The sequence below is a fragment of the Ornithorhynchus anatinus genome, chromosome 5, assembly GCF_004115215.2.
Source record: "Ornithorhynchus anatinus isolate Pmale09 chromosome 5, mOrnAna1.pri.v4, whole genome shotgun sequence".
Taxonomy (NCBI): Eukaryota; Metazoa; Chordata; class Mammalia; order Monotremata; family Ornithorhynchidae; genus Ornithorhynchus; species Ornithorhynchus anatinus.
In genome coordinates this window covers 82,624,126-82,635,138 of record NC_041732.1, presented here as the reverse complement: position 1 = coordinate 82,635,138, position 11,013 = coordinate 82,624,126, and the positions used below count along the sequence as shown (strand labels likewise).

The 11,013-nt window shown below is 45.0% G+C and overlaps 1 non-coding gene across 1 annotated transcript; it reads left to right on the top strand.

Annotated features, from left to right (window-relative positions):
* The first annotated feature begins 10,453 nt into the window (after positions 1-10,453).
* On the top strand, positions 10,454-10,591 carry LOC114812310. The gene has a single exon (XR_003759966.1). It is a non-coding gene; the product is annotated as a small nucleolar RNA SNORA7 (small nucleolar RNA).
* The last annotated feature ends 422 nt before the right edge of the window (positions 10,592-11,013 follow it).

Genomic DNA, 11,013 nt, shown 5'->3' with positions numbered 1-11,013 from the left:
GGGCAAGTCACCTCACTTCTCTGGGCCTGTTACTTCATCTGTAAAATGAGGATCAAGATCATGAGGCCCATGTGGGACAATCTGATCACTTTGTATCCCCCAGCACTTAGAACAATGCTTTGCGCATAGTAAGCGCTCAACAAAATGCTAAAAAAAAAAATCATGGGTTCTAATCCCAGCTCTGCCACTTGTCTGTTGTGTGGCCTTGGGTAAGTCACTTCACTTCTCTGTGCCTCAATTCCTTCATCTGTAAAATGGGGATGAAGACTATGAGTCCCATGTGAAACAGGGATTAGGTCCAACTCAATTTGCTTGAATCGACCCCAGCGCATAGTACAGTGCTTGGAACATAGTAAGCACTTAACAAATACCACAATTATTATTTTTATTATCATTTCCCCTATCAACAGTTTATCTGAATGTTCGTCTCCCGCCTCTGAACGTCTTTTAGCAACTTCCGGGCAGGGTTCACATCTCTTGTACTTTCCCAAAAGTTTAGTTCAGTGCTCTGCATGCAGCATGTGCTCAATAAATACCATTGATTGATTGATCAAGTCATTCCCCAGTGCTTCATGAGGTAAAGGTTACTTCCTTTCTATTCATTCATTGTCCATTTGTGCAGATCCCGATGAACATATGCATATAGATGTCCATTAAAACGTTTATGTAGACTTAAAGAGTTGTGCTCTGTTTTCAAAGATTGCACTACTGACAGTAAAATGTTATTCATGTGTGTTAGACAAGCTAGAAGTCACTGATGTGTGACTCGTTCTCCCTGCTGCATTGTTTGCATTTAAGCTGGATGCCCTAATAGAAAGAACAACAGCCTGGAAGGCAGTGACCTGGGTTCTAATTTTCATTCTGCCACTTGCCTGCTGGGGACTTTAGGCACAACGCATCCTCTCTGTGCCTCAGTTTCCTGTAAAGTGGATTAAATACCAGTTCTCCCCCACCCCCATAGACTGTGAGCCCCATATGAGACAGGCACTGTGCCCGATCTGATTATATTCTATCCAACCCAGCCCTTTATCGAGTGATTGGCACATAGTAGGTGCTTAACAAACACTTCCATCATTATTAGAATCAGGTAGATACCTGCTGTACTTTATTCATTCACTCCTACAACTACATGCTGGCCCGGGCCAGCCAAAATTCCAAGGTGTCCAATGGAGGGTGATTTCCTGGTTGGCATGAGAAACAAAAAGTTACCGAAGATGTTTGAGTGAGACACCAGAGGATTTATATCCAAAATGATCTCCTGACCCATCCATCCTTCATTGGAGCAATCTCTGTCCCTTTCAGAGCCACTTCCTGCGGGACAATAAAAGACAGACACACAGATTCAATCTCACAGCACAGGGTCTGACTACACCAGTCCCTAGGGACGCTTTCAACGTGCCCAGGCAGAATATTGGTAGGAATGAAGAATCAGCATGGCCTAGTAGATAGAGCATGGGGCTGGTAGTCAGAAGGACCAGGGTCATTTCAATTCAGTAGTATTTATTGAGCGCTCACTATGTGCAGAGCACTGTATTAAGCACTTGGAATGTACAATTTGGCAACAGATAGAGACACCCCCTGCCCATTGTCAGGCTTACAGTCTAACTGGGGGAGACAGACAAAAACAGTAGCAATAAATAGAATCAAGGGGATGTATATCTCATTAACAAAATACATAGGGTAATTAAAGTATATACAAATGAGCAGATGAGCACAGTGCTGATGGGAGGGGAAGGGAGAGGGGGAGGAGCAGAGGGAAAGGGGGGAAAGGGGGCTTAGCTGAGGGGAGGTGAAGAGGTGGGCAGAGAGGCAACAGAGGGAGCAGAGGGAGCAGAGGGAAAAGGGGAAGTTCAGTCTGGGAAGGCCTCTTGGAGGAAGTGAGCTCTCAGTAGGGCTTTGAAGAGGGGAAGAGAGTTAGTTTGGTGGAGGTGAGGAGGGAGGGCATTCCAGGACAGCAGGAGGGCGTGGCCCAGGGGTCGACGGCAGGAGAGGCGAGAACGGGGGACGGTGAGGAGGTGGGCGGCAGAGGAGCGGAGCGTGCAGGGTGGGCAGTAGAAAGAGAGAAGGGAGGAGAGGTAGGAGGGGGCAAGGTGATGGAGAGCCTTGAAGCCTAGAGTGAGAAGTTTTTGTTTCGTGTGGAGGTTGATGGGCAACCACTGGAGGTTTTTAAGAAAGGGACTGATATGCCCAGAGCGTTTCTGCAGGAAGATGAGCCGGGCAGAGGAATGAAGAATTGACTAGAGCGGGGAGAGACAGGAGGAAGGAAGATCAGAGAGAAGGCAGACACAATAATCCAGCCAGGATATTATGAGAGCCTGTACCAGTAAGATAGCCGTTTGGGTGGAGAGGAAAGGGCAGATCTTGGCAGTTCTAATGCCAGATCCACTACTTGTCTGCTGCGTGACCTTGGGCATGTCACCTCACTTTTCGGTTCCCTCACCTGTACAGTGGGGATTAAGACTGGAAGCCCCATGTGAGAAATGGACTAAGTCCAAACTGATTAGTTCGTATCTAAACCAGCGCTCAGTATAGTACCTGGCACATAGTAAGTGCTTAACAAACACCATTACAAAAAAACTTTCTTCATTCAACAGTACTTACTGAGTGGCTTCTGAGTATCAAGCACTTTACTGATAGCGTACAAAAAGAGCACCAGTCATGGTCATCGTACTCAAGGAGAGGCGTTTACAGTGTACTGGGGAGGTAAACAGGCAGACGAGACTTGCATCAAAATTGAAAAATCGAGCCAAAACAGGACAACTTTCAAGGTGTAGATAACTCACTCTACCAGGTCAAGAAGGAAAGCTCTTACCCACAGATAGCACACCTCTCCTGGAGGATTCTGCTCAAGCTCCTCATATCTGAGACGCGGGACCAGAACCTCCAGGAGAGGGAGACTCACGGAGCACCAGATCATCTTGGGTCAAGAATCGTTCCACCAAAGACACAAATATTAGCCTTTCTGCCCTTCGGTTACCAAGGCTACAGCAGATAACACCAAAAGAGACCCATCTGCTGCCCTAAAATTGGGACTGAAAAGGAGAGACTGAAATTAACTTTCCTGGAAAACTGCCCAGGTTCTACACTGCTCTATCAGCCAATTTGCAAGGTGAGATTCTAAACACCAAGTCAACCAGTCAGTTGAACCCGGTAGCAGTGGGGAATGCTTGCCATTTCCCTCCAAATAAACATCAAGTTTTCAGGAGCCACTTCTAGGAGAAGAAAACTGAATTTCTAGAAGATGGTACATTCTGGTTTTTTAACCAGCGAAGGGTTTGTATGCCAACAGAGCGAGGGGATTAGTAAGCGCTCAATAAATAAGATTGAATGAATGAATGGGATCTTGGCAAGATTCCAACATTGGCTCAATCTGAGATCTGGCAATAGAAAGCTGGCTCTGAATTGGTATTTAAGACTTCACTTCATTTCAAAAGAGTCCCAAGTAGCTCTGAATTAGAAATTGAATTAGAAAGAGCGTTCTCTTGTTATGTTTCAGATTAGGTGGGTAAAACTCCTGATATAGAAGGTAAGGAATGGAATTATTACAACAAAAAAACTATCAATACTGTCGCTGAGAGGATGGTTAAAGATGAAAAAAATGCACACATTGCTTAGGGAAGTCAAAAAAAAGGACTCAGCAAGTTTGCTGCCAGAACTGTAAAAGTTTTCCATAATTTAATGAAATGTAAATACAGTGAAAGGGTAAAGCTTTGTTGCATAAATGCCTATTTCAACATTTTTGAGCTATGGAGTAGGCAAAAACAAGCCTCCTTTGCTTAGCTGGCCTTTTTATCTTAATAAAATCAAATAGGATACACCTTACAGTTCCCTCTGGTTACTACGTTGAACACATCAATGAGTTGAGATTTCAGCTGGTTCTTCCTTTCACCATATCAGCAGAATTTTCCCCTTTCTTTCCACCCAAACTGCCACCATGCTGGTCCAAAGCACTTGTCTTGTACCAACTCAACTATTGCATCTACCTCCTTCCTTTTCTCCCTGCCGTCAGTCACTACTGAAATCACTAACCTTCTCTGTTCTTCGATTTCAGCTTTCTTCCTACCGACTCCTTGCCCACCTACCTCCCTCTGGCCAAGAGGTCCTTCCCCATTCATATCCAAGAGACCACCACTCTCCCCACTTTCACATCTCTTCCAAGTGGCCTTCCCTAAGCCCTCTTTTCCATTTTTTCCGCTCCCTTTTGCGTCACCCTGATTCATTGCCTTTATTCATCCCCTCTCCCAGACCCACATTATTTCCCTGCCCATACTCCCTGCCTATAATGAGTTTACAGCCTAGAGGGGGTGACAGACATTAATATAAATAAATCACAGATATGGACAAAAGTGCTGTGGGGCTGGAGGTTGGGATGAGTAAAAGGAGCAAATCAGGTCGATGCAGAAGAAGTGGGAGAAGAGGAAAGTAGGGCTTACTCAGGGAAGGCCTCATGGAGGAGTTGTGCTTTAGATAAGGCTTTGAAGCAAGGGGAGAGTAATTGTCTGTCAGATATGAAGAGGGAGGATGTTCCAGGCCAGTGGCAGGATGTGGACGAGAGGTCAGAGGGGAGATAGACGAGATTGAAGTACAGTGAGAAAGTTGGCATTAGAGAAGTGAAATGTGTGGGCATCTGTAATTCATTTTAATATCTGTCTCCCCCTCTGGGCTGTCAGCTCCATCTGGGCAGTGCTCTCTATACCATAAGTACTCAATAAATACCACTGTTTGATTGATTCATTCATCATTTATAAATGTAAGTATATAACTGTCAATCAATTATATTTATTGAGCACTTATGGTGTACAGAGCATTAAGCTAAGCAGCTGGGAGAGAAACACATGCCAGAGTTGATAGACTCATTCCCTGCCCACAACAAGCTTACATTCTAGAGGGGGAGACGGGCATTATAAATCAATAAAATATGGATATGTTCACAAGTGTTTAGGGCCTGGGTGGGAGGTGAAAGGCTAATAGATGGAACAAATCAGAGACACACAGAATGAAGTGGGATAAAAGGAAATGAGGGATAGTCAGGGAAGGCCTCTAGGAGGAGAGTCTTCAAAAAGGCTCTGAAGGTAGGGAGAAATTGTTCATTGGAGATGAAGAGGTAGAGAGTACCAGGCCAGAGGCAGGATGTAGGCAAGAGGTCAGTGGCAAGCTAGATGAGATTGAGGTAGAAACAGTAGGTAGGCTTAGAGGAATGAAGTGTGATGGCTGGATTGTAGTGGGAGATTAATGAGGTGAGGTTAGGAGGGGGCAAGTGATGTTCTTTAAATTCAAGATAATGTCATTGATTGTGAGATCCTATAAAGCTCACCTCCTCCAAGAAGCCTTCCCAGACTGAGCTCCCCTTTTCCCTCTGCTCCCTCTGCTCTCCCTCTACCCCCTCTTCACCTCTCCTCAGCTAAGCCCTCTCTTCCCCCCTTTCCCTCTGCTCCTCCTCCTCTCCCTTCCCCTCCCCTCAGGACTGTACTCGTCCGTTCAACTGTATATATTTTCAATACCCTATTTATTTTGCTAATGAGATGTACATCACCTTGATTCTATTTAATTGCTATTGTTTTAATGAGATGCTCATCCCCTTGATTCTATTTATTGCTATTGTTCTTGTCTGTCTGTCTCCCCCGATTAGACTGTAAACCCGTCAAGGGCAGGGACTGTCTCTGTTACCGATTTGTACAGTCCAAGCGCTTAGTACAGTGCTCTGCACATAGTAAGTGCTCAATAAATACTATTGAATGAATGAATGAATCTACATTGGCTGCTTTGGCAAACTGACAGCATCTTTGCCTTTGGGTGAATCTACCTTTAGGCTTTCCTAATCTTTTCAAACCCTCTGCTCAAAGCAACCAGCCCCTCTCCAGATTACCACACGTCAGGATGGCTTGTGTATTTGCCAGGCACTGTACTAAGCTTAGGGGCAGTAACAAACTAATCAAGTTGGACTCAATCCATTTTCCACATGGGGCTAATCTCCATTTTACATATGTTAACAGAGGCACAGAGAAGTTAAGTAACTCGCCCAAGGTACAGCAGACCAGTGTCCCCAGAGCTGGGTCTAGAACACGGATCTTCTGACTCCCAGTTCCATGGTCTTTCCACTAGGCTTCCCCGGGTAGTAATCCCAGAAGACTGGTGTCATTCCAGGATTTGTGTTGCTGATTCCGTCTAATGATGGGGTTAATAATGGCACGGATGGGATTGCTATAGAAGCCAGATGCTATCACCCTTTCCCCAGGGGTAGGTTTGAGGATCAGCGCAACAAGAGTGAGAGATTAGAGTCAGAAAGGCTGAGTCATGTGAAATTTATTCCACGTGACAAATTGAACTTTCCTTTCAGGAGAAATACAGTTATTTTTAGTCAGTCACATGTGGAGAATTGAACGGTCCCCCAAGGGGAATACATGTATGCGTGACTCATGCGGTGAAGCAGCTAGCTCCCACCCACGAATGCTTCCCACTCGGGAGGAATTCACACAAACGTGGTGAGGCACCTACCTCCCACCCACAGATGCTTCCCTCTCAGGAGGAATACACTCATGTGCTACTGTACATGGAAAAGCACCTCACTCCCGCCCATGAACACTTCCCTCTTGGGAAGTATTCACTTCTGCATTACCCACATGTGGAGAAGCCCCTAGCTTCCAGTCCCTTGAGTGCTCAGCAGGACACTCTCCAGTCCCACAGCTCCTCATCTGGAGCAGACAAAATGGGTATCCCACCCTCTGGGCCCAGGTGACGCGCAGCCAACTGCTCCAAGTCTTGATACTCTGCCCAGAATGTTGGAGGCGGCAGGTATTTATTACCTGTTCTTTTGGGCCATTCAGGCTTCCGGTTTCCTTTTTTCCAATCTCCATCCCCCACCCCTTGCTCCTCCAGACCTTATTTCGTTGGCACGGGGGAGAGGGACATCTTCTTCCACATTTGCATAGAGGCTAGAGCACAGGCCTGGGAGTCAGAAGGTTCTAAACCCGGCTCCACCACTTGTCTGCTGTGTGACCTTGAGTAAATGACTTCACTTCTTTGTGCCTCAGTTACCTCATCTGTAAAATGGGGATTGAGACTGTGAGCCCCACGTGGGACTCACCTGACCTGGGGTGTCTGGAGGCTTTGGTTACAGAGACGGTGACCCACCTGCTCTTCCAAATTCTGTTTGCTAGCTCGGGCAGTCACGAGATAACATTTTGACCTCGAGATGGTTAGTGCCCTGGTTCACTTTGGAACAGATGTGTCAGGTCTTAAAGAAATAGTAAAGTTAGGTTATCACTTAAGCTTGTAATAATTAGTTAAGTACTTACTATGTGCCAATTGCTGGGGTAGATACAAGATAATCAGGTCCCACATGGGGCTCACAGTCCAACTTGGAGGGAGAGCAGGATTGAATCCCCATTTTCCTGATGACAGAACTGAGAAACAGAGAAGTTAAGGGACTTGCCCAAGGTCACAAAGCAATAAGTGGCAGAGCTGGGATTAGAATCCAGATCTTCTGTCTCCTAGGCTGTGCTCTATCCACAAGGTCATGCTCACACATGGTCACACATTTCCTGCCCACGTGGAGATTACAGTCTAAGAGGGAGGCAGACAGGTATTTAAACCCCTTTTAACAGATGAGAAAACTGAGAAACAGCAGGAATATGGAGTTTGACATGAGCCCATAAGTCTGACATGAGGTTTGTTGCACCTTTATTGCCAACTCCAGTAAATTTCAAAAACAGCACTCTGGCCTTCATAGGTAGTTTTATTTTTCTTTTCCGATCCCTATATCACTTAAAAGCATATTGATTAGGTAGCAAGATAAAGTGACAGTTTTACATTCTCTGTGCATCATTATCATCATCATCAATCAACTGAATGCCTACTGTTTGCAGAACTCTTGGGAAACATCCAAAAGGTGTAAGATAGATAGATCTAGCCCTCGAAGAACTTAGGAAAGTCTCTGGTTTTCTTGATGCGGGGCTGACGGTGACCCTGGCCTTCTTTAAGCTGATTCGTTATGGGCAGGGAATGTGTCTGCTTATTCTCTTGCATCGTTCTCTCCCAAGATCTTAGAACACTGCTCAGCACACAGTAAATGCTCAGTGAATACTACTGATTGATCGATTGCTGATCCATGGTGATGTGCCTGCTCTGTGAAGAGCTGATGATAAGCTGCAAGTGTTCTTTGGGGTGTCCCTTCTGATTTTCCCTCTAAAGCTCAGGCAAATTTGTCCTCGCTGAGACATCAGCTAGCTAGATCTCCTTCAGGCTTAATATCCATCCATGGCACTGTGATCCCATTGCCCTGATTGAGTTTTACAAACCATCCAAGCTTCACTCACATAATAACAGTTATTATTAGTAATAATAATTGTTAAGAACTTACTCTGTGCCAAGCACTAAGTCCTAAAGTACATACAAGATAGATCTGACACATTCCCTGCCCACGTGGAGATTACAGTCTAAGAGGGAGGCAAACGGGTATTTAAACCCCTTTTAACAGATGAGAAAACTGAGAAACAGCAGGAATGTGGAGTATTAATAGTTAGTGAGTATTTACTTGGTATGAAATACTACTGGATGGTGGGAAGAATCCATGGGGATGATCTCAAACATGGGACCCAGCCTATATGGGACTCAAAAAGTAGGTAGGTTGGAGAAGGTGGACAGGCATTCGGAAAGGGAGAGAGGTAAAAATTGAAATGAAATAAAATGCAACTACCTGTAACAATAACAGTAATAATAATAATAATGTTGATATTTGTTAAGAGCGTACTATGTGCAGAGCACTGTTCTAAGCACTGGGGTAGATACAGGGTAATCAGGTTGTCCCACGTGAGGCTCACAGTTAATCCCCAATTTACAGATGAGATAACTGAGGCCCAGAGAAGTGAAGTGACTTGCCCACATTCACACAGCTGACAAGTAGCAGAGTCAAAATTTGAACCCATGACCTCTGACTCCCAAGCCTGGGCTCTTTCCACTGAGCCATAATCTGTGGTACCTATTAAGCACCTACTATGTGCAGAACACTTTTAGTTCTAAGAACTTGGAAGGGTTCATGAGAAGGAAAAAGCCATTGGCTTTCCGTGACCTCCTGCATCAAGCAAAAATTTACTTCAGTCAATTTCCAGGCTCTCCATCAACTTGTTCCTTTTTTACACAGCTGCTCCCTTCACCCCACTACTCCCCAGCTCTCTGTCTAGGTTCCTTCCAAGCTAATCTTCTAACGATACTTCCTGTCCCCTGTCCCTATCTTTCACACCGTTACTCCAGCCTGGAACTCCTGCCTTCCCCAAAGCTAAGAGATGACAACTCTCCTCAGATTTGAAGCCTTCCTAAAATCCCACCTCCACTAATATGTCCTTTCTGATTAACTCCCAACCCTCCAGGTTGGATAAACCCACCAACCACCTCTAGTATTTTTGCACTTATTCGGGTACATAACAGGGGTGCAAACTGTCCAAGGTACATTTGATTTGATTACAGTCCTGCCTAAGCACCCCTATCTGATCATACTCCATCCAGTTGAAGGGGTTAACCTGCTAAAGGGCTGCATCCTCTGATTGACTCTCGCAGATGGGATATGATTCGTTTGGGTCATCTGCCAATCAGATGATATTTTAATCTGATGCAGATAGGACTGGGTATCACAATGTATCTTACCCTCTCTTTTCTGGTTCTGTCCCTTTGTCGCTAGGTCGACAAATGCAGCAAATAGCGTGGCTTAGTGGAAGGAGTCTGGGCTTGGGAGTCAGGGGTCATGAGTTCGAATCCCAGCTCTGCCACTTGTCAGCTGTGTGACTGTGGGCAAGTCACTTAACTTCTCTGTGCCTCAGTTACCTCATCTGTAAAATGGGGATTAACTGTGAGCCTCACGTGGGACAACCTGATGACCCCGTATCTCCCCCAGCGCTTAGAACAGTGCTCTGCACATAGTAAGCACTTAACAAATACTAACATTATTATCCAGTCAACTTCAGTGCTTAGAACAGTGCTTGGCACATACTAAGCACTTAACAAATACCATCATCATTATTATTATTGAAAGACTTCTCCTTAAAAATGACACTAGTGCACTGCACTCAATCAATCAATCAATCAGTGGTATTGATTGAGTGATTGCTGTGTGAAGAGTACTGTGCTAAGCTCTTGGGAGAGTATACTACAAAAGAGTTGGAAGATATGATCCCGCCGTCAAGGACCATAACATTCAGTGGGCACTTAGTAAATGTTACTGTTATTATTGTGGGGTGGGGGGGATTCTGAAAAATATTCTTCAGCTTGTTTATGACTTTTTCCTGCTCTTTTTCCTACCCCTTATATTGTACTCTCCCAAGTGCTTAGTACAGTGTTCTGCAAACAATAAATACTCAATAAATACGATTGGCCTATTGACTGACTAGAAGCAAAAAAACTTCCTTAAATGATTTCCTGGCCTTAATATGATAGTCATTTACTAATAACTTTTTGGAATGATCTCCTCTCAGGATTGCATCTGGAGAGTTTCCAGAATTCTACCCGTCTCGGTTACGGGAGGGAGAGTCAAACAGAGGCCTACCCATTCCATTCCTAGCTTGGGCAGTGGCTAGTGAGTGGAAGGCAATCTGCTACAAGTCAAAACTCACCTGTGCTGGGCAACAGCAGCATGGGAGAGAGTTGAGGGTGGAGTCTCAAGTTTATCACATGGAAGGAAGCAATGCTAAACCACTTCCTTACTTTTGCCAAAAAAACTCTATGGATATACTTCCAGAAGAATTGCAGATGGAGGTGCTGTGTTCTGGGAGATATGTGTCCATGGAGTCGCTATGGGTCAGCGATGACTCTACAGCATAAGACAAAACAAGATTTGCATTGATATCTATTCTGACCTCACAGACAAAGCCCTGATCGGGTGAAATTCTTTCGGCTTTAGCCAAAAAATGTAGTGGAATCTGCCCAAGTTCCCAAAATCATGAGTCACTCTTATTGCTTTTCTTTACCTGTCCACCTCCACTTACACCATGAGCCCCTCCTTGTGGGATGTCTGATCCAATCATC